Consider the following 23,072-nt stretch of genomic DNA (forward strand, 5'->3'; position numbering starts at 1 on the left):
CCCCCCCCCCCCCCCACACACACACACACACACCTCTTCTTGGCAGTGCTCGCCAGCTCCATCACTCCGGTGCGGGTTACTAAACTTCTCCGACCTGAGAAAGTATGGTCCCCAAAGGCAGGGCTTGGAGAGCGAGGTGAAGCTACTGCAGTGTCAGGGTCCAGGGAGTGTCTGCAAACACTAAAAGGGACCAGCAACCAAGTGCAGGGCAGAAATGGAGAACGTGGCTCCAGGGTCCCCGTTGCGTTGGGAGGCTTGGCCCTTCCCCAGCAGAGCCTGGGGAAGCTGCTCATCCTTGTGGGCATGACTCGGCAGTGTGACCTGGATCCATGGACCCGCTGCGATTCCAGAAAATGTGGGGTGGGGAGGGACACTCAGAACCTTTGTGATGCAGCTCGTGAGGGTGCCAGGAGAGAGGCCCCCGATATAAAAGGCTGGATTCAAGCCTGTGCTTTCCTGCCAACTCCCTGGCTGACCTTGAGCAAGCAGCTTAATCCCTCTAAAAAGTTGGAAAGGAGGGTTCCCCGTTCCCAACGACTTAAAGGAGGAAAATACAGCCAGGCAATCCAGGAAGAACCCAACGATCCCCCTGCCCCAATGACTGGAAAGTAATAATTAAAGTGCTAGTCTCCTGGAATTAGAATTGATTTCAGACCTCCACCTTTTGATAACCAGCTGGGTGACCTTGTGGCTTAGCCTCCACAGGTGCCTCAGTTTACCTCTAGTGTGAAATGATGTTTCCATCAAGGTGAGAATTTAGGAAATGGTCTGGCATGGTGCCTGCCTGAGAGTAACTGCAATTACCTTAAACCACTCCTGTGGCATTCCCCTCTCCTGCAGACCAGGGTAATTATGGCAACCTCCACTCAAGAGGGTTTACCCTGCTCAGCTCTTCCTAGTCTTTTCCTTTCCTTTCTCCTTTCCTTTCCCTCTTTCCTTTCCTTTCCTTTCCCTCTTTCCTTTCCTTTCCTTTCCTTTTTCTTTTCCTTTCTTTTTCATCCCTCCTCTCTCTCCCCCTCTCCCTCTTTCTCTCTTTCTTTTCTTTCTTTCTTTCTTTCTTTCTTTCTTTCCTTTCTTTCTAGAAATACAGGTACAATGCTTGCCATTTTGTGAAATGGAGAAACTCAGGCTCCTGGAGGGACAAACTCATGCTCAGGTTAGGGCTTTAAGGTTCACAGGAGGGTTTTGACCACATACGTGTCTCTAATCCAGTGGTTTTCAATCTGTGGTCGCTACCCCTTCACTGGTCGTATATCAGATATTCACCTTACAAATTGTTAACAGTAGCAAAATTACAGTTATGAAGTAGCAACCAGATAATGTTATGGTTGGGGCCACTGCAACACAAGGAACTGTAGTAAAGGGTCACAGCACAGGGGCGGGGGGTGAGAAATGCTGCTGTAGTCCCTGTTCTTGATCACAGCTGTGCTGTGTCTCAGTATAACTAACTGCCAGGACCTGCTACTCTGTATTAGTAAGGGCCACCAGCAGTGGGGGTACTTCCCACTTCATCTAACCCTTACAAATGAGAGAACTGACCAGGGGGAGATTATATAACCTGTCCAAACTTCAATAGTGGGACTCAGGAGAAAGGTGTGGATTCAGGCTCTGCCTCCCAGAGAAAATAGGTTTTGTTAGATTTTGGCCCAGTCTAGGCCTGTGCTGACATTGGGGGCTTGGTAAGTCTTTGTTGCTGGGATGGGGTGTGTCCTGGGAGTTTCTGTTGTCAGGTGCCCTGTAGAACATTGAGCAGTACTCCTGGCCTCAAGCTACATGATGCCAGTACACTTTACCCCCAGACTCCAACAATCCAAAGTGTCTCAGATATTGTCAAGTGTCCTCTGGGGAACTACATTCCCCCCACTTGAGAACCGCTGGCTTGCCTGTGGGCAAGGAAGCAAGTGTGCCACAGTTTCAACAGCTGGGTGCTTCTGCGTTCTGCTAAGGAGTGTGGACCCGGCTACTGCCACTCTGGCTGCCTGCTCCAGATGGCCTGGCAGAGAAGGGAGCATATTTGCCCAAGGACCTGTGTCTGCTCTGTTCCCCCCACTTCCCCTCCCCTGCTCCTTCTCCCATGCCTGCACACTGGGCCTGCAAATTTCAATCCCTTCACCCCCTTCCTGGCCCCTGGCCTGTCTGTCAGCTGCAGTCTCCACAGCTGGCCAGCTCTGGGCGAAGGGCAAATATTTACAGCTCTGAGGCTCACAGAGGACCGCTCAGGCGCACAAAAGACTGGTGTGAGCTTGCAAGTCACCCAAACAGAGGGTTGAGCTTGCTTTTCAATCAGGCGCCAGGCTCCTTCGAAGGCTTTCCCAAGTGTCTCTTGTTTATGCTGTCATCTGGGCTTCCTGTGTCATTTTCCGAGTGATGCTTATTTATAAATAAGCCATTCACTCCTTCTGAGTTCATACAACATTCACTGTTGAGATCGTTTATTATTTCTTCTTGCCTTTTATTTTCTTTCTCCATGTTTGATAAACTCTCTCTCTTAGAGCCAAAAAAAAAAAAAAAAAAAAAAAAAAAAAAACTAAATCAAAATTGTGGCTGTGTTTTGGAGCTCTGTAGGGTAAGTGGGGCAGAGAATCAGGGGTGTTAAGCTTAGGAATAAGATGTTGGTTTTTGAGAGACAGAAAACTCCATCCTGAAGTTGGAGCCCTGCTCAGCATTTACATGGACCTTTGGGGACAGCCAAAAAATGTCCTGGTCCAAAAGCTCCCCAGCTGGCTTCTCTCTGGCTTAAACCCTTAGCCAGCCTCAGCTCATGTCTTAGGGAATCTTACTCCTCTTGTTCCCAAGTTAACCCTGTATGGCCTTTGCTGAGAGGGTCAGCTCTTCCTGTGTAGGCTGTAACCCCTCCCACTGGGAGCTGTTTAAGGACTTGTGTATTTCATGGGCCAACTTTCTGTCCCTCTTAGGTTCTGTTTATCCCTTTCCAGAGGCAGAAGGATTTAGGTTGCCTGGAAACTCTCAGATGCAAAATTTTTATTTCATATTTTTCTAAATCCCAGTGTTTGTTTCTCCATTGTCAACTGAAGCATATAATAAGACTTGCTTCACAAACAAACTCCATATTATCTTGAAATTCAGTTTTGACAATACCTGAGCACCTCAGGTTTCGCCGGACTATACCATGTGGTTTTCTCTAGTTAAAGTGTTCTTAGTGCTTTCAGACCCCCAGTGTGCTAGGAACCCTTGGAGAATGTGGTAAAGACACGTATTCTTGCGGTCTCACCCACTGGACAGTGTCAGGGACCCAGAGTCTGGCATCTGTGTGCTTTCAGTGAACTGCATCTGCAATCCTATTTTATGAACTTTTCCCCTCTTTGCAGCATTGATGATGGAGTCCGGAACAAGTATGTTGGGCAAGCACTCAACCATTGAATTAATTCCTACCCTTCAGATCATTGCCCAAACATTTTAAGACGAGGACAGTATTTTAAAACTGACATCAACAGTAGTGGTCATCAACAGAGATATCTCTGACTTGCCCGAGGCCACATCTCTGTGTAGTAGGCCTGGCGTGGGTGCCATACTCCAGTTAAAGAGATTTGCTTCCACCATCAGTTTCCTATTCTGTCTTACCTACCTATTAGTATGAGCAGAAACATTCAAGAACACATTCAGTTTTCCTCTCTGGCAAAGGAGAAGAAGCCTGTGGTGAAACTTCAGAGTCATTGAGAAACTTAAGACTCATCCCTGTGCCTTCCGCTCTCTGACCCCCTGTGCCCAGTCACTCATGGCATCCTGTGAGTCTTACATATTAAACCTCTTGCACCTACATATTCACTCTTCGTCAGGTCATTCAGACAAGCTTCTCTCGCAGTCAGAGGCCCTCAACTTCAGCACAGCTAGCATTTGTACCAGCTGATTCGTGCTGTGCTTGCATTACTAGTGGTGTGACCTGGGTAGCACTGTATCCTGGAATAAAGTATTCCACTATTTATCCTATCCTGGTGAGTCCTGAGTTCTGTACATAAACCACCGTCTTATGTCTGTCACCCTGAAAACATCTATCTAGACATTAAGCTTAATTGTAGTAAAACTATGACTGTCTCGTCTTCAACCTCATCAATAGTTTAGTCAGCAGAGCAGCAGTCCCTGCTCTGTGACAATCAGATCTACCTGCAGCTACTCAGCATCGAGGGACAAGACCAGCCTTTCCTTCAACCACCGTCACCCCAACATCATCTCTTGCCTAGACCAGCAGTTCCGCTCTATACCTTTTTGTTTCACATCATTCCTTACCTAGCTCTAGCAATAACTTCTTATGAATGTAAATTTCATCTCAGTCTCCATTCTTTCCTTGCCTTTGGTGGGAAGAGGAAAATGGTTCTGCAGACTGCATCCCACTGTTGTCTACCTGTTGGTGTTCTCCTTTCTCTTGACTTCACTGTTGTCTGAGGGCTTTGTGGGTAGGTGTCCAAGCTTCTAACTATCCCTGAGCTTTTGAACCTGCTCTCTTCTCTACCTGGAATGGTGTTCCCAATCATGCTTCACTAGGAAACCTTCTCATTTTCTACCCCTCTCCTCTGGCCTCTTGCCTACACTAGGTTTGTTCCTTCATAAATAACTTACTTCCTATCCTTTCCATCTTGGTCCAGCATCACTACATCCAGAAGCTAGGTTTCTCTGATCTTATAGATGATATCTGGTGTCCTAAGGCTCTCCCTTGTCCAAAACCAGGAATTTATCCTGGTTATAGCTCTCTAATTAGAAGGGTCTGTCTGGTTGAGAACTGTCTCCTTCCTGTTAGAGTCCTCCTGTGTGCCTTGTAAGCCCTTCACAGGCACTCTTACCAGCCATAAAAAAACGTTCAGGTTACTCATGAAGAATAGACTTGTGTTACAAACAATACATTTGCCTATGTCATCCACCCCTCAAATTGTTTCCAGGTTTTTGGGAGATGTTGTTTTTCTTCTATGAGATCCACCCAGATCAAGTTGTATAAAGCCTCAAATCCCTGAAACTGTTTTTGGTCATTTAGAAGTGGAGATAAGTTAATTTAACAAATACTTGTATCAAAAAGTATTCCAGATGTGTGAAGGCTTTGAAATCTGTCTATTCTGTGTTTGCTATTGGCTGTTCTTTGCTGCTGACAAGTGTTAGCAAATAGCCATTCCTTGGTGTGTTAAACAAAACAGCCTCTTTCAGCTGAAAGAAATGTGGGCTGACAGTTGTATTCTGTTTCAGTGATTTATAAAGAAGGTGAGGATTTGGTTTACAGACATATTAGCTATACTGGAGTCACTGTGTATAACTGGATAGTTGGGGTTGGAAATCCTCCTGAGGTTTATGTCTGACTGGTTCTTTTAGTGACTGGTTTTTTAGTGTTTGGAGGTGATGTATGCCTCTCTGGGTAAGTATTTGGCAAGTGAGAATCTTTGTGTCAGGTAGGTCTCACCAGATCCCAGAGTGCTTAAAAGGAAAGAAAAGCATCCAGCAGGTTTCACTAGCTGCTGACACCTGAGGGTACTGTGTAGCATCTTGAAGCATCACCTCCATTGCATAGACTTCTCCAGCTAGCCTTCTCATTTTTCATGGGTAGATTGGAAAATGTTATAAGCCAGAAACTCGGGAGATAGCCTGGCTAGTAAAATGTTTGCTGTGTAAACGTGAGGACCAGAATTTGAATCCCCAGCACTCATGTAAAAGGTAAACACAGCAGTGAACACCTATAATGCCAGCATGATGGAGGCAGAGACCAGAGAATCCCTGTTGCTTGCTTGCCAGCCAGCCTAGCTGAGTTGATGAGCTCCAGATCAAATGAGAGACCTGTCTCAGTGTATGTATGTGTATATAATAGCATATATACAGTATATACACATGCATGTATATACATATATATATGTGTACACATACATACATGTATATATACATATGTACATGTATGTGTTTGTATATATGTATAGATATATAGAGATACATATATGGTAAAGAGCAATTGAGAAAGACTGCTGGCCCCCACATACATGAACACATACTTGCATATACCTGCACACACACACAAACAGGTACATACATAGCACATATAAAGCAAAATGAAACAACAACAACAACAACAACAAATAAACAAAATAAAAAATACTGCTTCCAACCAGAAACATTCTAAATCAGTTTGGTTAAAGCTGAAGTGCTAAGTACAAAGCTGCCTTTAAACCTCATGTTTCCTGACTTCAATCTCATGCACTTTTATCAAAATAAGAATACTTCATCCAATACCAATTAGTCACTCCTGAAATCATATACATATAAACAGTCGTAAAGAGACTCAGCAGGTTGTGCATGCACACATCCATATATTTAACAGTAATAGTCATGGAAAAGGGGACCATGAATTTGAGAGGAAGAAGGGGACGTGGGAGGGGTTAAAGAGGGAAAAAATGAAATTATGTTTTAACTAAAAATTTAAAAGTAAAAATAGTTTGTTGTTGTTGTATTTTTTAAAAAAACTAATTTATTTATGTTTCTTTTATCATTTTCTCCCTACTCCATCCCAATCCCTTCCAACACCCCAAAACCAGGTAGAAGGGAAAGGTTAGTGGGGACAGGGGACAGAGTTCTGTCTTCTACTTCCCACTGGGTAGGGTCGTAGGAGTCTTTTGGGGGCAATACCAAGATCAGTTGTCCAGAAATCTAGAACTACAGTTAACTAGCAAATCAGCAAGTAGCAAATACAGGAGCAGAAAGCAGTCTTCCTCTAAGCAGCTGCACCTTCTTTCTCTGGGCTGTCATATTTATAACCCTCAAATTCCTCAGAATTCAACTAATTCCACCTGGCAAAAACTGTACTTTGCATGAGACACTTAACATGTGTGGACAAACTAAAATCCCCAACTTGGAATTTTAACAAAAACATGTTTACATATCATAAACCAAAACTTCCACATCATTTCCTTTGTTTAAAAGAAATTTGCCTTTTCCCTCTCATTAATAAACTATATGCAGTATGAATTATGAGAATTATCAGGTAAGAGCACATTTACAGTGTCCAGTCCATTTGTATTTGGCAATCTTAGAAAAAGTATTCCACTACCTATCCTATTCTGCTGAGTCCTAAGTTCTGTACCCAAACCACTTTCTTATATCTATCAACCCAAAAACATCTATCTAAACCTTAAGCTTAATTGTGGTAAAACACTGGCTTTCTGGTTTCCAACTTCATCAATAGTTTATCATTCTAAGAGGTGCTTTTCCTGGAGTCCACAGAGGCCTTGAAGGACTGTTGTCTGTGCCTAGCACCACAGAGGTTTAGCTGTGAACGGAGTCTTCGAGTTCATCCTCATTGAGACCTGTACACTCCTATTGTAGATAGAATCAGAGCCCAGAAAGTTGAGTACCTTGCCCACTATGTTCCCCTGGCTCCTACTGATTGTTCTCTTGGTTTCCAACCCATGGATTTCACCTCTTGAAGTAATTGTCATGGTCACAGATCCTATGCAATGCATCGGGAGTACAAAGCAAATCAGAATTTGGCTATCAAAGACACTTAGGTAAAACAGACAAAAAGAAAGACAGTAATAGTGTCCAGGAGGCTGTTCTAGTACTTTGTTTCTTTTGTTTTTATCCAAGCTATTTTAAGAGGTGTTTGTAGTAGGAAGTAGATAAAATCCTTCCAACTATATTCTGCTGTTCAGTTCCTCATGTCCTTGTATCCCGACTGCCAGGTACTGTGGTGGACTTTGTTACAGAGGCAAAATTGAGCATCTTTAAGTCAAAGAAGTAGTCAGACACTAACTTGTGAATTGAAAATACCGCTAACTCTTATTATTTGCCTACCCAAGCTTTGGATCTGTCAGCCACCATTCTCCCCCTGCCCCCAGTAATGGTGCCCTAATAAGCTAGTTCCAATAAGAAAAGGATTGGTATAACACAATGATTACTCTTGTAAAGAAAATAACTAACAGATGGGCTTGGGTGGCCATCTTTTTCACCCATGCCATATGTGTAATTACCAGTGTGTAACAGGGCAAAGGCAGTGTGTAACCTTGGTATGAGTGTAGCCCGAAGCAACCACAGCCATGGGAAATGGGGTTGGATGTGCCAAGATGAATCCATGGCAGACAGTTCATCCTGTTTGCTAGCAGCTATTTTCAGGTGCTCAAAGCTCCACTGCAGGAATAGAAAGAGAGAGAGAGAGAGAGAGAGAGTCCCATCAGGTTGACAGTCCAGGTTGGATGCAAGTTTCCCAGAGTAGGGCTAGTGTGAGATGGCTAACAGATCTTAGACACGGAGGTCTAAAGGAACTCATGTGTCTTCTCCCTGATGTTCAGGGACTCCGAGAGGAGCTCCCAGTGCCTATAAACAGGAACATAATGGTTTTACAGCTGTTAAGTGACATAGACTTTGCTTTCTGTAATTTGGCAAAGAAAATGCTTTGGGGTGGGTTTTTGGATGTTTAAATAAAACAAACAAACGAAACAAACCTCTTACCATGGTACCCAGGATGCTATGTCAGGAAGATCACATTCAAGACTTGTCCTTGAATTTCACAAATTCTTAACCACCCTGTCTTCGTCCACTTGAACTGCTATAACAAAAATGCCATAAAATGAGTAATTTGTAAACAGTAGAAATTGGTTTCTTGTGCTCTGGAGTCTGAGAGGCCAGCTCAAGTACGCGAATGTGGCAGGTTCAGTGTTGGATGAAGGGCTGACGCGGCCTTGGTTTGCAGACATTTTTATTGTTTTGTTTTTCTATGCCTTTATAGAAAAGGCAAATTCTGGGGGCTCTTTTGAAGGCACCAGTCGCTAAGCACATTTCAATATGCCTTCCCTCTTTCACTGATATTATCACCCTTGAGTCTTACTGTTTTAACTAAAGAAATTTTAAAATGTGTGTGTGTGTGTGTGTGTGTGCGCGCACATACATACAGGTGTGTGCAATGGGGAGAGGGGGTTTAGGGAGAGGATGTATAGTCCAGTGTTATTCCTCGGGTTATGTCCACCTTAGCTTTTGAGACAGAGTCTTTGAGTCACCTGGTGTGGAACTTGGTGTATATAGCAGGCTGGATGGCCAGATGGCCCCAGAGCTCCGCCAGTTTCCACATCCCCAGCACTGAGATTACATCTGTGCACTGGCACCCCTTGTGACAGTCATATTGCATGCAAGGCAAACACATTACTGACTGAGCCATTTCCCAACCTCCTAACGTCCGAATATTGAGGGCACACAACATTCACAGTATAACGCACCCTCGGCGACACATTAAGGATGTCACACTTGAGGTTATAATGGTGGTGGCTTTTTTGTGTTGTGTTTGGTTATTTCTGTGAATCATTGCTTATGAATAGTCACTAGAATAGCAAATGAGTCAGTGGCAAAAATTAGAAATACAGATTTGAAACTTAGCCTATGGAAATACAAAATTAAACACTCAGGGATTTTGCAGTTTGTTTAAAGAATGTGGCAAACTTTTGAGAAGGACAGAAGTGAGAACTCTGTCTCTGTTATTTTATTTTGCAAACACATGTTGTTTGGCCTGCAGATGTGTGTGTGTGATTCTGCAGAACATACTCCCCACCCCCACAAAAGCCGTCCTTCTGTCCCACCTACCTGTCTTCCTGGGCCCTTCATCTCATTCCATTCTCTTTACATCTGTCTTGGTAAGCCACACATCCTGCTCATGCCTTGGCAGTCTCATCCAACTGAAGCTTATATCAACTCTGTGAACCCCCTCTGCCTTTGCTCAAACAGTATCCCCTTCTGTTCTTCCTCCAAGAACCCTTTATTTCAACTGGAATTTGAATTACAAGGAGGCCTTAGTCTATGCTGCTTCATTGAGAATGGCAAAGTCTGAACTACAAAGAGGACAAAAGCCTTCGAGTGTAGGGAGTGAAGACATCCCAAGCCCTTCCTTACAGAACTGCTGGCAGACAGCTTGGCTCTGTCTCCTGGTCCCTCCAACCCCCAACTCTGCAGATTCTTTGCTTGGCGACGGCCAGATACACAGCACTTTCATGTCACTGGTCAACAGAGGGGCCTGTTTCCCAGCTGTATGAGCCTCAAGGAACTTTGCTAATCTGAAGCCAGCCGAGAAGTGTCCTGTCACCCCAGACAGCCTATTGGTCAATAGGTCTGTCAGTTCCATTTTCCCTATACCCACTGGGCAATTTTCCAGTTCAAGCATGCCCCGTCTCAGGAGCCCACAACTGTGCTGAGCCAGAAACAACTGCCACTTGGCAAAAAGGAGTTTTAGAAAGAGTTCTTAGTGGCAGCGGCAGGGATGGAGGCTGGAAGAGCCATGGTGATCAGTGATGGCCTGAGTCCAAGCTTCTGAAGTCAGAGAAGAGTGACAGAATAAGATTGAAATACATAGGGAGTTTGTCCCTAGAGGACAGGTCACACTCTTCAGCGCTGAAAGAGCAGGCCACGGGAGAGTGTCTTTCAGACAATCAAAGCGGAGTAACATATCACTTAACAAGATGTTCTGAGAAATGTGTTAGGCCGTTCTGTCCCACAAGAACATCATAAAGTCCGTTTGCCTAGGCTGATGCTAGGGCACAGCATCACAGGGGACCACTCATGTGTGTGGCTTGTCTTTAAGTGAAAAATCATTGAGATAAAAAAAAAAAAAAAACCAACCACCCAAACAAACAAACACCAGTAAGAGGTTCATGGCAGTAAGTGCAATATGTGACTTCCACCCTGAAGTTTCCGTCCCTCTCCAAATTCTTAAATGGCTGGCTGTGGCGTTGAAAGCTGGGAGGCTGAGATTTCAGATGATCCAGTAGGTCCACACTGGAAGAGGGGAGTGATGTATATTTTAAGCAAAGTCAACTTTATGTTACTCGGAAGTAAGCTTCTATTTCTGCTTATGGCCTGCTGGCCTGGACTCTCTAGAGGTTCATGCCCTTTTCTATAGATATAGGCCCTGCTCTAAGGTGACTCTGTCTCCATTCTCTACCCTAAAGATGTGAGGCTCTGCCAAGGAGACGTACGTCAGCGGTGTGTTAGATCTGTCTGTCCAGCTACAAGAAATAGCAGTGTCACCCGGTTCCTTAATGACTTGTTTTACTTTTCTACCCGTACTGCAGTGGAATTCTACCTCTCGGGAAAGCGACAGGGGAACTGTTACACGGCGTGCACAGCTGAAGGCAAAGCTCCTAAGGAGAGCTCTCCTCACTTCTGCCTGCTGCTGTTTTCCTTCTCTTGCTTTCTTCTCAACCTTAAGACCCAGGATCTAGTGGGACTTGGTGCTGTCTGGAGTGTGCAACCATCCCTAAGGACTCTGCCTCCCTTCCCCCATCTGCCTCCACAGTTCGTGGTCAAGCTCCTAGTTTCTTGGGCTTGTGCAGGTGCAAGTGGCATCTGCTTTCTATCCCCTCTGCTCCCAGGGCCATCTCCTTCTCTGACTGGCAATGTCTTTTGTCCCGTTGCTATTCTACTGTCCCACAGCCCACCGTGTTGTCTGCCAGTCTAATATGTGCTTTGCCCAAAGTCTGAGCTGCTGCCCTATTTTTCTCACCATATCTGCTCTCTCCAGTGTTAAATATGTCTACCTGGTATTTTTTTCCGTCAGTATTCTAGAATTATTTTCCAGTCTTAGAAAAAGAAGACACACACAAACACACACACAAAACCAAAGAATAGTATTTTGCTTTTCCATTAATTTTTTTAACAGAACAAAGAAAAACATTTATTTTATAAAGAAGAAATAAATAGCTGAACACACGTGTATAAGGATTAGCTAAATACATTGATGTAAAAAATTTGATTTTCAAGGTTGAATAAACTTGTATTGTCCTTGCTTGTCGTTTTCATGTTTCAGACAACTATAACTTAGGAATCTTGTATTTGTGGGGCCAAACATAAGATTGCAGGAGCCGGGTCAAGTATAATATTTATTCTTGTCATGCCAATTAGTTTTGAGATTGGTGAAATATGTGTGGCTTACTGTCACACATATAGGCAAAAGTGAGAAAGTTGACACCAGACCAAGACATACGATGGAAACGTGCAGACAGCTTTTAAGCAAGTATCACTAACTCTTTCTCTGAAGGTTATCATAAAAAAACTTATTTAGAGATGTATCTAAAGATGAAAAAAATTGAATACAAAAGAAAAATTATATGCAAAGGAACATAGCAAGTAATTAATTTTCTAAACATGTTAAATTTATCAATTATTGGTTAAATAAAGACTTGTATTCAGAGATATGTTTTGTGAAAATAAATTGTACTTCCCATTTTGTATTTTAAAATTCTCCTAGTAGCTACACTAACATTTTAAACCGTAAACAAATTGATTCTAAACATATTAATAATTATAACTTTAGTGGGGAAATAGAAAGTAACATATTCAAGTGTGATTCCACATTAGATTTACTTAGAATTAAGAGAATTTTGAAGGCTACATATATAGCACCTCCTATATATAAACAAAAACTAAAAACAGCTTTTCAGACAAGACAAAAATTCTAGCTGAGAAAAACTGTGCATGTTTTATTTGTTTTGTTTTTCAGCAAAAGTCTCATGTAGCCCAGGTTGGCCTTAAAGTACCTGTACTCTGCGTTCTCGTACTTTCATTTTCCAAATATCTAGATTAATACTTGATAAACAAATGCATCTTCTTTTTTTTTTTTTAAATCTTTTATTTATTTTTTATTAATTACACTTTATTCATTTTGTATCCCCCCATAAGCCCCTCCCTCCTCCCCTGCCAATCCCACCCTCCCTCCCCTTTCTGCATGCATGCCACTCCCCAAGTCCACTGATAGGGGAGGTCCTCCTCTCCTTCTTTCTGATCTTAGTCTATCAGTTCTCATCAAAAGTGGCTGCATTGTCCTCTACTGTGGCCTGGTAAGGCTGCTCCCCCCCCAGGGGGAAGTGATCAAAGAGCAGGCCAATCAGATTATGTCAGAGGCAGTCCCTCTTCCCATTACTATGTAACCCACTTGGACACTGAACTGCCATGGGCTACACCTGTGCAGGGGTTCCAGGTCATCTCCACAAATAGTCCTTGGTTGGAGTAGGAGTCTCTGGGAAGTTCCCTGTGTTCAAATTATCTTGTTCTGTTGCTCTGCTTGTGGAGTTCCCGTTCCCTCCAGCTCTTACTATTTCCCACTTCTTACATAAAATTCCATTCACTCTGCCCATCAGTTGGCCATCAGGCTCAGCATCTGCTTTGACAGTCTATACTGCAGAAGCTTTCAGAGGCCCTCTGTGGCAGGTTTCAAGGTTGTTTCCTGTTTTCTTCTGGCTTTCAGAGGCCCTCTGTAGCGGGTTCCGACGTTGTTTCCTATTTTCGTTTTCTTCTGATGTACATCCTCTTTGCCTTTCAGGATGGGGATTGAACATTTTAGTTAGGGTCCTCTCTTTTGCTTAGTTTGTTTAGATGTACAGCTTTTAGTGGGTTTATTCTATATTGTATGTTTATATGAGTGAGTATATACCGTGAGTGTCTTTTTGCTTCTGGGTCAACTCACTCAGGATGATCCTTTCCAGGTCCCACCATTTACCTGCAAATTTCATGATTTCCTTATTTTTCATTGCTGAGTAATACTCCATTGTATAGATGTACCACAGTTTCTGCATCCATTCTTCAGTTGAGGGGCATCTGGGTTGTTTCCAGCTTCTGGCTATTACAAATAAAGCTGCTACAAACATGGTTGAACAAATGTCCTTGTTGTGTACTTGCGCCTCTTTTGGGTATATGCCTAGGAGTGGTATGGCTGGATCTTGAGGGAGCGCTATTCCTAGTTGTCTGAGAAAGCGCCAGATTGATTTCCAGAGTGGTTGTACCAGTTTACATTCCCACCAGCAGTGGAGAAGGGTTCCCCTTTCTCCACAACCTCTCCAGCATGTGTTGTCCCTTGAGATTTTCATCTTGGCCATTCTGATGGGTGTAAGGTGAAATCTCAGGGTTGTTTTGATTTGCATTTCCCTAATGGCTAATGAGGTTGAGCATTTCTTTAAGTGCTTCTCTGCCATTCGATATTCCTCTGCAGAGAATTCTCTCTTTAGCTCTGTTCCCCATTTTTTAAGTGGATTACTTGGTTTGTTGCTTTTCAGCTTGTTTAGTTCTTTATATATATTGGATATGAGTCCTCTGTCAGATAGAGGGTTGGTGATGATTCTTTCCCAATCTGTAGGCAGTCGCTTTGTTTTGATGACGGTGTCCTTTGCTTTACAGAAGCTTTTCAATTTCATGAGGTCCCATTTATTGATTGTTGCTCTTAGAGCCTGTGCTGTTGGTGTTCTGTTCAGGAAGTTTTCTCCTGTACCAATGAGTTCTAGGGTATTCCCCACTTTTTTTTCTAGCCTATTTAATGTGTCTGGTTTTATGTTGAGGTCTTTGATCCACTTGGACTTCAGTTTTGTGCAGGGTGATAAGTATGGATCTATTTTCATTTTTCTACATGTAGACATCCAGTTGGACCAGCACCATTTGTTGAAGATGCTATCTTTTTTCCATTGTATGGTTTTGGCATCTTTGTCAAAAATCAGGTGTCCGTAAGTGTGTGGGTTTATTTCTGGGTCTTCTGTTCGATTCCATTGATCCACCATTCTGTTTCTATGCCAGTACCATGCAGTTTTTATAACTGTTGCTCTATAGTACAGCTTGAGATCAGGGATGGAGATACCTCCAGAAGATCTTTTATTGTAGAGGATTGTTTTAGCAATTCTCGGTTTCTTGTTATTCCATACAAAGTTGAGAATTTTTCTTTCCAGGTCTGTAAAGAATTGTGTTGGCAATTTGATGGGAATTGCATTAAATCTGTAGATTGCTTTTGGTAAGATGGCCATTTTTACTATGTTAATCCTGCCAAGCCATGAGCATGGGAGATCTTTCCATCTTCTCATATCTTCCTCTAATTCTTTCTTCAGAGACTTGAAATTTTTTTCATACAAGTCTTTGACTTCCTTGGTTAGGGTTACGCCAAGGTACTTTATGTCATTTGTGGCTATTGTGAATGGTGTTGTTTCTCTAATTTCTTTCTCAGCCCTTTTGTCTTTTGTATACAGGAGTGCTACTGATTTTTTTGATTTAATTTTATATCCGGCCACTTTGCTGAAGGTGTTTATCAGCTGTAGGAGTTCCCTGGTAGAGTTTTTGGGGTCACTCATATATACTATCATATCATCTGCAAATAGTGATAATTTGACTTCTTCCTTTCCCATCTGTATCCCCTTGATCTCCTTCGACTGTCTTATTGCTCTAGCAAGGACTTCCAGCACTATGTTGAAGAGATATGGAGACAGTGGGCAGCCTTGTCTTGTCCCTGATTTCAGTGGGATTGCTTTAAGTTTCTCTCCGTTCAGTTTGATGTTGGCTATAGGCTTGCTGTATATCGCCTTTACTATGTTTAGATATGTGCCTTGTATCCCTGAACTCTCCAGTACTTTAAACATGAATGGATGTTGGATTTTGTCAAATGCTTTTTCAGCATCTAGGGAGATTATCATGTGGTTTTTTTCTTTCAGTTTGTTAATATGGTGGATCACATTGATGGATTTCCGTATATTGAACCACCCCTGCATACCTGGGATGAAGCCTACTTGGTCATAGTGGATAATATCTTTGATGTGTTCTTGGATCCGGTTTGCAAGTATTTTGTTAAGTATTTTTGCATCAATGTTCATAAGGGAGATTGGCCTGAAATTCTCTTTCTTTGTTGAGTCTTTGTGAGGTTTAGGTACCAAGGTGATTGTGGCTTCATAGAATGAGTTTGGTAATGTTCCTTCTGTTTCTATTTTGTGGAATAGTTTGAAGAGAATTGGAGTTAGCTCTTCTTTGAAGGTCTGGTAGAATTCTGCACTGAAGCCATCTGGTCCTGGGCTTTTTTTGGATGGGAGACTTTTGATGACTGCTTCTATTTCTTTGGGGGATATAGGACTATTTAGTTGATTTACCTGGTCCTGATTCAGCTTTGGTGAGTCAAATCGATCAAGAAAATTGTCCATTTCATTTAGATTTTCAAATTTTGTGGCATATAGACTTTTGAAGTAAGTCCTAATGATTGTTTGGATTTCCTCAGTGTCTGTAGTTATGTCCCCCTTTTCATTTCTGATTTTGTTGATTTGGGTGGTGTCTCTCTGCCTTTTAGTTAGCTTGGCTAAGGGTTTGTCTATCTTGTTGATTTTCTCAAAGAACCAGCTCTTGGTTTCATTGATTCTTTGAATTGTTTTATTTGTTTCTAATTGATTGATTTCAGCCCTGAGTTTGATTATTTCCAGCCGTCTACTCCTTTTTGGTGTGTCTGCTTCTTCTTTTTCTAGGGTTTTTAAGTGGGCCATTAAGTTGCTTGAATGAGCTGTCTCGAATTTCTTCTTGAAGGCACTTAGTGCTATGAACTTTCCTCTTAGCACTGCTTTCATTGTGTCCCACAAGTTAGGGTATGTTGTGTCTTCATTTTCATTGAGTTCTAGAAAGGCTTTAATTTCTTTCTTTATTTCTTCCCTGACCCAGCTGTCATTTAGTAACAAGTTGTTCAGTTTCCATGAGTGTGTAGGCTTTTTGCTATTTCTGTTGTTGTTGAAGTCCAGCTTTATTCCATGGTGATCAGACAGGATACAAGGGATTATTTCAGTCTTCTTGTATCTGTTGAGGCTTGCTTTGTGACCAACTATATGGTCTATTTTGGAGAAGGTTCCATGAGGTGCTGAGAAGAAGGTAAATTCTTTTGTGTTTGGGTGTAAAGTTCTGTAGATGTCTGTGAGGTCCATTTGATTCATGACCTCTGTCAGAGATATTGTTTCTTTGTTTAATTTCTGTTTTGTTGACCTGTCCTTTGTTGAGAGTGGGGTGTTGAAGTCTCCCACTATTAATGTGTGGGGATCTATATGTGGTTTAAATTTTATCAATGTTTCTTTTACAAATGTGGGTGCTCTTGTATTTGGGGCATAGATGTTCAGGATTGTGATGTCTTCCTGGTGGAATTTTCCCTTGATGAGTATGAAGTGTCCTTCCTCATCTCTTTTTATTATTTTTGGTTGAAAGTCTATTTTATCGGATATTAGAATGGCTACTCCTGCTTGTTTCTTGGGTCCATTTGCTTGGAAAGTCATCTTCCAACCTTTTACCCTCAGGTAATGTCTATCTTTGTGTCTTAGGTGTGTTTCTTGTATGCAACAGATTGCTGGGTTTTGTTTACGTATCCATTCTGTTAATCTGTGTCTTTTTACTGGAGAGTTGAGTCCATTGATGTTGAGAGAGATTAATGACCAGTGGCTGTTAGATCCTTTGATTTTGATGTTGGCTGTGTTCATAAGTTTGTGTGCTTGGTTGCTTTTTGTTTTGCTGTAGTAAGGTTAATTATTTCCTGTGTTTTCTTGACAGAAGCTAATTTTCTTGGGTTGTATTTTCCCTTCCAGTGTCTTCTGTAATGCTGGATTTTTGTGTAGGTATTGTTGAAATTTGTTTTTGTCATTGAATATCTTGTTTTCTCCGTCTATGAGGACTGAGAGTTTTGCAGGGTATAGTAGCCTGGGTTGACATCTGTGTTCTCTTAGGGTCTGCATGATATCTGTCCAGGCCCTTCTGGCTTTCATAGTTTCTGTTGAAAAGTCAGGTGTGATTCTAATGGGTTTGCCATTATATGTTACTTGGCCTTTTTCCCTTGCAGCTTTTAGTATTTTTTCTTTGTTCTGTATACTTCCTGTTTTGATTATTATGTGGCGGGAGGATTTTCTTTTCTGGTCAAATTTGTTGGGTGTTCTGTAGGCCTCATGTATCCTTATTGGCTTCTCCTTTAACTTGGGGAAATTTTCTTCAATGATTTTGTTGAAAATATTTTCTGGGCCTTGGAGAAGGGAGTCTTCTTTTTCCTCTATTCCTATTATTCTCAAATTTTGTCTTTTCATATTGTCTTGGATTTCTTGGACGGTCTGTGTCAGGAATTTTTTGGATTTCACATTTTCTTTGACAGATACATCGATTTCTTCCATTGTATCTTCTACACCTGAGATTCTTTCTTCCATTTCTTGTATTCTGTTGGTTATGCTTACCTCTGTAGTTCCTGTTTTCTTCCCTAAATTCTTCCTCTCCATTATTTCCTCCATTTGTGTTTTCTTTAATTTTTCTAGTTCTATCTTCAGGTCTTGCGTTGTTTTGTTTACTTCCTTCACCTGTCTGCTTGTATTTTCCTCTTTTTCTTTTAGTTCCTTCAACTCTGTCTCTTTGATTTCTTTCAGTGATTTAATTATTTCTTCTCTGAAGGCCACAAGCTGTTTGGCTGCATCTTCCCGTATTTCTTCACGGATGGCCCTAATTTGCTTGTCTTTATCTTCCTCCATTTCTTTACGGATAGCCATGATCTGTTTGGTTTTATCTTCCTCTAATTCTTTACGTATTTTATTTGTCTCCTCTATTATCCTCTTCATCAACATAGATGTAAGGTCCTCTTCTTGATTTTCTATTATGCTGCATTGTTCAGGGCTGTTCGCCCCTGGATGGCTGGGTTCTGGAGATGCCATATTGCTCTGTCTTTTGTTGGTTGAGCCTTTACGCTGACCTCTACCCATTGGGCTGATTTAGGTTTTGGCTGTTAGTTTCTGTGCTTCCTGGAGTCCTGAGGTAGGGAGTATCCCCTTGGCCGGAAGATGATTTTTCCTGAAGGAGTCCTTCTCTGATTTTTGGTTATGGTCACTGTATGGCCAGTGTTTCTCCGGAGATGCCACTGCTCACCTCAGGTTTATAGCCCTGAGTAGTAGCTGTGGTCTATGTTAGGCAGGGGGGGATCTCCTCTTACCCATAAAATTTCTCAAGACAGCTGCCCCACTGCTGGGTTTCTTGTTATAAATTTAGTGTGCTGCTGCTCACTAAATTTCCATGTACAGTCCTCTTGAAGAAACTGCTGATTCCCTAGCTATGGGGTTTTCTCCCAACAGGGAAACTCAGTCTGTTATCCTGGGGCGCACAGTTCTGTCTGAGAAAGTGGGAGGTGCACTCAGCAAGTCTCTGGGCCAAAGGCTGATTGCTCTGCTCTGGACCTGGAGAATGTGCACCTAGGTTGATTTGGCACCTGGGGGCACTGTTCTGGTCTGGAGGCTGGGTGCCTCACTCTGGACCAGAAGCTGTGTGTCTCTGTCTGGGATGGCGGCTACAGGCACTGCTCTGGTCCAGATGCTGTGGGTGCAGCCCCCCTGAAGGATCAGGGATTCCTACAGTTTTGGCAGTCCAGCCAGGGACAACTGGCCGATCCCTGGCACAGTATCTGAGGGCTGCTGTAATGGCTCTTCGACTCCTGCAGGTCCGAGGATGCAGCTGTGTGTCCCAGTGCCCCAGGGGAAAGCAACAATGGCGGCAGAGCACAGCGCTTCTGCCTGCACTAGAGTCTGCGTGAGTCCAGGAAGTGTTTTGGTGCTGGGTGTCCTAAGCGTTAGAGCTGCTGACCCCCTCCGCTGGGGGTTTCCTCCTGCCAGAGACACGCAGTCTGGTGCCCTGTTGCCCTGGTGCCCACAGTTCTATCTGAGGCGGCGAATCATGCGCGCAGGCAGGGCTCTGTGCAGGCAGGCGCCTTTGTCCCTCCCGGCTCTGGGTCCGGGCTGGCTCCTGGGGCACCCGCGGAACCCGAGTCTTTTCCAGGGGATGTCTGGGTAACCTGGGGTCGGTCACAATTGTTTCCTGCTCCGTGGGGTTATCTCTCGACTGGGAGATCCAGTCTATGGTGTTGTGGGCCCACAGTTCAGTCTGGGACCGTGACCAGATCGCGCTGGCGGGTAGCTCTGGGCTGGCGACCAAGCGCCTGGCGGAACGGGGATCTCTTCCGCGGTTTAGCCGGGTGAGTTAAAGCTGATCGAATCCCCCACCGTGGGGTATCCTCTCACCTGAGAAACACAACCACTTGTGTTTTATGGCCGCGAGTTCTGATTGCTGGTCACTGTGCCAATCCTGCTGTGCTGCTCCTCAGAATGAGAGTCCTCCCGGCGCTGCCATCTTGCCCCGCCCCTATTTCCAAATGCATCTTCTTTACTTCAATCTTGTAAAATAAATTTTCTCATCAATCCTTTAAATAAGAATATCTTGCCATGTCTGCTTGCTATTGAATATAGATTTCATTATATTTTCCATTAATTTTTAAAATTTCTTTTATTTTAGGCGCCAGTTCTCCAAGCTTACCTTAGTATTGACTACGCTATTCTCCACTGGATGGATTTAGGGGATGAGTGGCTGATGTGGTTAAAAAAAACATCCCAGCTTCAGTGCTGAGCCAGGTCCATCTCAACATTCAACCTTGAGTATTCACTGCTGGCCGGTATAGTTATATGTATCCTTGTGAGACATTATTTGTATCATCTAATGTCATGGTACCCATGGCATTAGAGGAAACTATAATTCCTTACTGTGGATCAGGAAAATGACCTCAAGTCATGGCTTGTTAGTGGAAGAGTTTTCCTAAGGTGCTGTTGGTGTTAGGGGCATCATACTCGTGGGATATACCGAGCTGTGAAAAATGTTCTCAGTCTTCTCAGTTACTATTATAAAATCCAGCATGCCCACTAGACTTTAAAGGCTGCCTTATCATGTAATCCAGAGGTATCCAACCTTTTGACATTGCAGTACTGTGGGACCACATTGTAGCTATCCTGGGAAGCACAGGAGCCCGGAAGTGGCAGGTTGACATGCATGGTGCAGATGGATTTAGGATATGGTACAAACGTTTACAACCATCGTCCCACAGAGAATACAGGTCCTGAAGTTTCACTGACCTCAGTTTTAGTCTTCAGGCTCCCACTGTTTTCTTTAACCTTGAGCCTGTGTGTGATTGTCCCTGAGCCTGAATTTCTCCAGGTGTAATGTACTACTGTAATGTGTTGAGGCAGGTGTGTCGTTCAATCAGCTGTTCACACAAAGCGGAACCCTCTCCCATGTCTTATCCCCATGTTGAATTTTGGGGGAAAAATGCACAACATGGCTTGTGATAAACCCCCAAATGATCCAGTCTTGCTTAAATATTCTTTTAAATGAAAGCTACTACTGTAACAAAGTGTGAAGTGTCAGTCAGGAGGGCAGCATGGGTGAGCGTTCTTATGTATCCCTCCTGCATACCTCTCGTTGGTTGGTGAAATATATGAATGGAAACCATTGCAACAACTCTTTTCCGAAGCGTTTTGAACCCAGAAACAGATTACACAGATTTTCAGAGATGGGTATTCATAGGTCCAATGTGTTGTGTGGCATTTGGTGTTGAAAACCAAAATTTGTACTTCACCTGCAAAACTGAGTGAGTGAAGGCTGTTGGAGAAGAGAGCGGGAAAGCAAAAGCAGGATGAAGCACATGGGAAGAGGACAGAGCATTAGGTGGGGAAGTGAAAGAATCTGGCTCGTGCAGAGGCTCATCTTAGCCAGCTCAGCCTCCCTGCTGAATCCTCTGCACGTTAGCTTGCTGCTGTGACTCAGTCCTAGGTGAGGTACTGCCATCTGAATCCAATCTGGGCAGCAGGCTAGTACAGGGTGGTTGTGAGGCATCCTCCCTTCTTCTCTTGGCTTGCCTCTGGCAAGGAAGTGTAGGCCAACCTGATTGTTGGGAAAGGCTCTTTGTGAGCTGCCATTGGGCTGAGGAATATTGTGTATCTGGCATGGCTTTCTTAATCCTTCAAAAGGTAGCCAAAGCCAAGTCTCTGGGCATCTCAGATAGCATTCTTTGGACATCTCAGGCTTTTGTTCTGTTTCTGTATCCTGGGCAAGCCTTCCTACAATGAATCCCTTTCCTGGAACTTTAGCAGTTAATGCATTTGGACATAGTATATATTTTACAGACCTGCATAGAATTACCTTCTCCATGTTATACTGAAACAAAGCAGCATGTTAGATGGATAGAATTGCAAGGTTTTCATCTAAATACAAGCTCAACCTGGTATTAGCTCATTGATAGGTAACAACTTTGGGGCAATCTTCTACCTGTATTGGGAGGATGGGAATGGTGTCAGTTTGTAAAACTGTGTGGATTAGTAAATGAAAGAAAGCACTTCATTTTGAGTATAGTTTCTGGCAGATAACAAGAATTGAAAATATTAGCTGTTACCACTAGAAATGCAGCATAGTAAAATTCTTTGCCTTTTGCCTCTCTCTCTTCCTCCCTCATTCCCCTTTCTCTCCTCTCTCCTCCCTTCTCTTCCTAGTTTGCTCCCTCCCTTTGTCCTCCTCTTCCATCTCTCTTCATGATTCTCACACAGTAAATATGAAAATAAACTTTGTGTTCATGTGATCATACATTCTTTGTACACCATTGGAGATTGTCAGAGCACAACCATCTGCCTTGGATTAGCATAGAACTGTACGATTTCCATCCCTGATTGTTATGAAAGCCAGGCATATAAGCCATATAAGATAACTTGTTCAAAGTTATTTCTAACTTTTCACCCATCTAAGTGAGAACAGTAAGAGATGAACTTGGTGAATTTCCAGTGTCCAAAGCTGGAAACTGTCTCACTAGAAAAATATTTAAAGCTGAGTTAGCGAGCTTAATGTGAATGTCACAGAGCAAGAAGTAACAGTTTGTACATGAGACTACATCTATTTTTACTGTTCTCCTATCACTTAAGAGGTGCCTGGCATCTCTGTCCCTTTTGGCTGCCTGAGTGACATGACCCAGGTGACTTCAGTTTGTTGGATATAAGGGCATCATGACATCCAGCTCTCCCCAGCACGTTTTGTGCTAAGGGATCTTATATTTCACATGCATCAGACAGTAATGGCTGTGTGGAAATGAGCCCTGTCTCTTTGTAGCATGATTCGGGGTTTTGTGTCTTCACTCCACATTTTGCATCTCACAATTTCTTACACACACTGCCCCCACGCAAGTCTCCCAAACAGAGATGACATACTGACAGGCCATTGCATGTGCTCACACTTCCGAGAGGATTGCCATTTGACCCTCTCACAACACGACATGAATGCTGTCCTTGAGAAGCATAGAGAAACAAATAGAGCGGCCGTCTAGACAGCCAGCGTCCAGCGGGCCACTCAAAAGAAGGCTGCATCTGTAGACTAAGGATTCATTGATAATGAATGATTGGGGGCCTGTCTGGACACCTCCAGACATTCTTCTGTGGTCATCCCAGACCAAGACAGTATCCAGGCATGTCTGCAAGGTCCTAAAGGCAGGGCTGAATTTCAAGAAGTTTTCTTGG

At 43.1% G+C, this 23,072-nt stretch overlaps 1 protein-coding gene across 1 annotated transcript in view; it reads left to right on the forward strand.

Moving 5' to 3' along the window:
- Positions 1 to 23,072, forward strand: part of Pdzrn3 (PDZ domain containing ring finger 3) — a 237,442-nt gene that overhangs the window by 892 nt on the left and 213,478 nt on the right. The window lies entirely within an intron of this gene.

Source organism: Psammomys obesus, unplaced genomic scaffold (genome assembly GCF_907164565.1).
Source record: "Psammomys obesus unplaced genomic scaffold, mPsaObe1.curated_primary_1811, whole genome shotgun sequence".
In the NCBI taxonomy this organism is placed as follows: Eukaryota; Metazoa; Chordata; class Mammalia; order Rodentia; family Muridae; genus Psammomys; species Psammomys obesus.